The following is a 6,000-nucleotide window of genomic DNA, read 5'->3' as shown; positions in this document are numbered from 1 at the left end:
AGAGTCTTGCTCTGTCACCCAGGCTGGAATGAGCGTGATCTCAGTTCACTGCAATCTCCACCTCCTGGGTTCAAGCAATTCTCCTGTCCCAGCTTCCCAGGTAGCTGGGATTACAGGTGTGTGCCACCAGGCCCAGCTAATTTTTTTATTTTTAGTGGTGATGAGGTTTCAGCATGTTGGCCAGGCTGGTGTCAAACTCCTAACCTTAAGTGATCTGCCTGCCTCAGCCTTCCAAAGTGCTGGAATTACAGGCTTATTTTTTCAAACATGTGTTATACTACCTGTTTGCTCCAAAATCTCCCGTTGTGAGGAAATGAGGAAAGATGGATTCCTTTCATTTGGTATTACTGCAGTGTGGAAACACTAGATTTGCTTTATGCATTATGCATGGTGACTTGAAAAAAATACTCAGGGATATTTAGGTTGTGTTCAAGACCAACATATCCTAGAAAATCTGACAATCTGTTAAATACAGTGTATTGTAAAAATGCAAACTGAAATGTTGAAAGATCAAAACCAGAGAAAATATTTGGAAGGATTTTTTTTTACCACCCTCATTTTTCTTGAAGATGCAGATAGAACCCTGAGTGTCCAGATAATCTTAACATATAGAGCAGTGAAAAAGGATGATATCTTGGGGCGGGGTTAAGGGTCAAGGCAGAACAAACCCACACACCGTTCACAAGTATTTCTCATGATCCCATCCTTTTGTAGATGCTACACCAAAAGGCAGTATATTCTTACCAATACCTTCCCTAGCCTATTCATGTTCAAAAAAAGCACCTGTAAAAGGGCTACTGTAATGGATGATTACTTGGAAGATAGTGACATCTTCTGGTAGTTTACAGACTAAATATATTTATGGCAGACATTTCCCCCACAACCCCAAAATCCAGCCACGGTTTTAAAAGATTTATTCTATATACATTAAGCCCCCAAGTGTGGATTGTTAAATTTATGAAATATTCAATAAAATAAAAACCAGCTAAAAATAACATTATAGGTCACTTATTCTGCTCCTTGTCTTGCTGTCATCTCTGTCTCTAATAGAAAATGTTTTAAGCAGCTAACATTTTTTTCTTTTTGGTGTTTCTCCACATGTTCTAATTTAAGCAGCTAGCATTAATTCTGCTTTTCTTGGTCATCAAAAATTGACCAGATTTCCCTTAATTTGAGAAGTTTTCATAACATCTAAGAATTCAAAAAGACTTTGGGAGTTATCTGCTCTAATCCACTCCCCAGTAGTTCAAACTTAATTTGGGAAAATGTGACCTAAGTAATCATTTGGTAGCATCAAAAAACAAACAAACAAACAAAAAACAGTAAAAAAAAAAAAAAAAAAAAAAAAAATTACAAAAGCTCTGTGTGCCTGAGCTCAGGCTCTGTCTCCTTTAAGCCTTCCTGACTATCTAGATTGCGTGTCCCTCCTACATGGATTTTGCTCACAGTATGTATCACACTGTTCTGCAAATGTCTGCTTACGTGACTACCTTTATAACTACAGTGCAAAGCCCGAGGGCAAGGCCTACATCTCCATTCCTATTTGTGCCCCAAGAATCTCACAGTGCCAAGACTATAGTATTTTATGGCTTAGTTTTATTTATATATTTATTGAAAAATAAGTGCATTCAAATGGTGCCAGGTGAAGATTTTTGTTTGTTTTTTTGCGACAGCCTCATTCTGTTGCCCAGGCTGGAGGGAGTGCAGTGGTGCAATCTCAGCTCACTGCAACCTCCGCCTCTCGTGTTCAAGCGATTCTCATGCCTCAGCCTCCCAAGTAGCTGGGGTTACAGAGGTGCACCACCACGCCCAGCTAATTTTTGTATTTTTAGTAGAGATGGGGTTTCATCATGTTGGCCAGGCTGGTACGAATCTCCTGACCTTAAGTGATCCGTCCACTTTGGTCTCCTAAACTGCTGGGATTACAGGCATAAGCCATAGCGCCCAGCCAGGTGAAGTATTTGTTTTTCATTAAAGTAGAGTTTATTTTAGAGACCTATATCCATCACAAAGTGAGTGGAAAAATCTGTTGAGCACCTACTATGTGCCAGGAGCTGTGCTAGGTGCTTTGCACACTTTTACCTCATCTAATCCTAACAAGCTTGTAAGGTGTGATCTTATTTCATGGCTGAGAAAACTTATTCTGGTCAGTTAAGTAAAAGAGACAAGATTTACTCTCATTCAGTCCATGTAACTATTTATACTCTATCTGATTCCAAAAGAGAATTTCCATGAACATAGATAAAAAAGATTTTTTAGAAGGAAATCAGAGCAAAGGAGAAATAAGGATTTTTTAAAAATCAGATAAGGCCAGAAGGTAAGCATTAAATATTGCATACTATTATTGTCCTATACATTTGCTACAGGTAAACGGCAAATTTGGCTGAATCTCTTAGCTGTCATTACCTAATCTGTTACTTTATTCAGACTTTAAAAGGTAGGAGCAGGCCAAGCGTGGTGGCTCACGCCACCCAGCACTTTGGGAAGCCGAGGCAGGTGGATCACCTGAGGTCAGGAGTTTGAGGCCAGCCTGGCCAACATGGTGAAACCCTGTCTCTACTTAAAATAAAAAATAAAATAAAAATAAATAAAAATCAGCCAGGCATGGTGGCTGGTACCTGTAAATCCAGTTACTCCGGAGGCTGAGGTAGAAGAATCGCTTGATCCCGGGAGGCGGTGCTTGCAATGAGCCGAGATCGTGCCACTGCACTTTAGCTTGGACAACAGAGTGAGACTCAGTCTCAAAAAAGAAAAAAAAAAAAAAAAAAAAGTAAGGGCAAACCACTTGCTTAGAAGCAGATTTACTCCTGAACTGAAATCTGAAATCTCTCCAGTGGGTCCTCAAAGAAGCTATTTATGTGGGAGTGAACCAATGTCATCCCTGGCATAAATACGGTTTAAAGCATAGTCAAAAGCTACCAGTGATAAAAGAAACCTGATGCACGGCCAAAACAAGGCAACCCAGGCACAAAGGTCTCAAGAGTGGGTTTAATTCAGAATTTTTGGAGAAATGAATGGATTACTCAATTTTTGGCTTCCTCCATAAACATCTCTCAAAAACAAGATTTTGCCAGTTGGGCAATAGAGAGTTAAAGGTTGCTCTCTGCCAAGTGGCTGGAGCACAGGTACTATTGCTGTTTGAGGGCGGATTCACATAATCACTGTAGCTGCAGACAGACGTGACAACCTCTTATGAAACATGAGGACACTCACCTAAGTGAAAAGCCTTTCCATCTCTTTACAGAAATGATCTTAAGAGTGCCAATTGTTAAGAGACAAGATTTTCTGAAAAACAATTTTGGGGCCAGGTGTGGCATCTCACTCCTGTAATCCCAGCACTTTGTGAGGTCAAAGTGGATGGATTGCTTGAGCTCAGGAGCTCAAGACCAGCCTGGGTAACATGGTGAAACCTTGTCTCCATCAAAACGAACAAACAAAAAACAGAAATTAGCCAGGTGTGGTGGTGCATGCCTGTAGCCCGAGCTACTCAGGAGGCTTGGGGTGGGAGTTTTGCTTGAGCCTGGGAGGTGGAGGCTGCAGTGAGCCAAGATCACGCCACTGCACTCCAGCCTGGGTGACAGAGCCAGACCCTGTCTTTGACCAAACAAACAAACAAACAAACAAAAAACTGGATCTGTTACAACACACAAATGTGTAAAGTACCCTGCCCCACATCTATGAAGTGTGAATACTACAATTTTAGCCTGAAATTTAAAAAAAAAAAAAAAAAAAAAAGCACCTTTATCTGGCTCCGAACTTCATACACCAGATGCTTCTCATGTTTCCATGGATATGCCTCATATTTGAGTTTTTTCTGATCATTGTGTTCAAAAAGACGGGTAGGCTTAGGGACACAGACTTGGGGCAAACCTATGTTTATTCCTACACTCAAACTATAGACATTAAAGTCTCTATCTCATTTATCTTTATATAAAAGTCAAACACTGCCTTTACTAGCAACCAAGGTCATCAAAGGAACATATCGAAAACATAGGAGCAAAAAAGACAAAATTGGAACTGCAACCAGTAGGTATAATTAAAGTAGCCAAACTGTATTTCTACTGTGGGCACTTTCAAAAGAACATTCATGAAGTTTTAATATAGGATAGGTATACGCAATTCCATATGGCTTTTGATAGCAGTATATATATGGCCCCATTTTAAAATGACTTATTATTGGATTCAGGCTGTATCAGTGAGGGTACAGTAAGGAAACAGAAACCCCACACCAGATACTTGAACAGGCAAGTTTTAATGTAATATTTGCTAACTAGTAGAAGCTGGTTAATTATTTGTAGGGGCAAAAGAGGACTCTAAAGTGCACAGAAGTAGTAAGTAAAAGGCAAATACTGTCTCTAGGGTGAAGAAAAGTGAAAAAAATGAACTAAAGACCAGGAGAGGCTCTCTTCCCCTACCTCACTCCCAAGCTGAGATCAGACTTCCCTGGAGAGGCTGTGGTTTCTACAGGAACATTCAGCCTGCCATGGTGATGAAACTTGTCCCAGGGAATGGGCCACAGAGTGAGAGACAGTTGCTTGATAGACTGGCAGAGCTGGCACAGAAGCAGCCCATGGGAGCTGCTCCACAGTGGCTCAGGGTTGGGAGAAGGTAACCTGAGGTGCAGCTGGAGCTCCTCTGTTGGGACTGCTGGGCTTCTCTGGTGTATACAAATGGGAGACTCACAACCGTAAGTAAAGTATCTTCTTGCAGCTCTTGCTTTGCAGTGCCACTCGTGGGCCCTCACCTTCCCAGCTGGCAAAGGAAAAAGACAGTACAAGGCAAGACAAAGGATGGGTTTGGAACTGAGACCATAGGTTGATAATAGCCATCATTCACTTCTTTGGTCACTGAGCTTCCATATACATCTACATTATCTTATTTATTTATTTATTTATTTATTTATTTATTTATTTGACAGAGTCTCATTCTGTCACTCAGGCTGGAGTGCAGTGGTGCAATCTCGGCTCACTGCAACCTCCACCTCCTGGGTTCAAATGATTCTCCCGCCTCAGCCTCCCAAGTAGCTAGGATTACAGGTGTCCCACACCTGACTAATTTTTGGTATTTTTAATAGAGACAGAGTTTCCCCATGTTGGCCAGGCTGGTCTCGAACTACTGACCTCAGGTGATCCACCCGCCTCGGCTTCCCGAAGTGCTGGGATTACAGGTGTGAGCCACTGCACCCAGCCTATATCCATATTATCTAATACAATAGCTACTAGCCACATGGCTCCTAAGTACCTGAAATATGACAAGTCTGAAGTTAAATGTGCTAAGTGTAAAATACACACTGCATCTCAAAGACTAAGTACCAAAAAAGATGTAAAATATGAGTTTTTTATATCAATTCCATGCAGAAAGTTTTTTGTTTGTTTGTTTTCTGAGACAGGGTCTCACTCTGTCACCCAGGCTGGAATGCAGTGGTGTGTTATCAGCTCACTGCAACCTCTGGCTCCTGGACTCAAGTGACCTTCCCACCTCAGCCTCCCAAGTAGCTGGAACTACTGGCATAAGCCACCATACTCAGCTAATTTTTGTGTATTTTTTGTAGAGATGAGGTTTCACCATGTTGCCCAGGCTGGTCTTGAACTCCTGAACTCAAGCTATCCACCCACCTTGCCCTCCCAAGGTGCTGGGATTACAGGCATGAACCACCATACCTGCCAATATTAAAATATAATAAAATAAATGTCAGGGCCAGGCGCTGTGGCTCATGACTGTAATCTCAGCACTTTGGGAGACTGAGGTGGGCAGAGCATTTGAGGTCATGAGTTTGAGACCAGCCTGGCCAACATGGTGAAACCTCGTCTACACTAAAAAATACCAAAGTTAGCTGGGAGTGGTGGCAGGTGCCTGTAGTCCCAGTGAGGAGGCTGAGGCAGGAGAATCTCTTGAACCTGGGAGGTAGAGGCTGCAGTGAGCTGAGATTGCTGCAGTGAACCCAGACCACAGCACTGCACTTCAGCCTGGGCGACAGACTTCTCTCAAAAGAAAAAAAAA

This window comes from Piliocolobus tephrosceles, chromosome 10, assembly GCF_002776525.5.
Source record: "Piliocolobus tephrosceles isolate RC106 chromosome 10, ASM277652v3, whole genome shotgun sequence".
In the NCBI taxonomy this organism is placed as follows: domain Eukaryota; kingdom Metazoa; phylum Chordata; class Mammalia; order Primates; family Cercopithecidae; genus Piliocolobus; species Piliocolobus tephrosceles.
The sequence above is the reverse complement of the archived record's forward strand: the minus strand, read 5'-3'. Positions refer to the sequence as shown.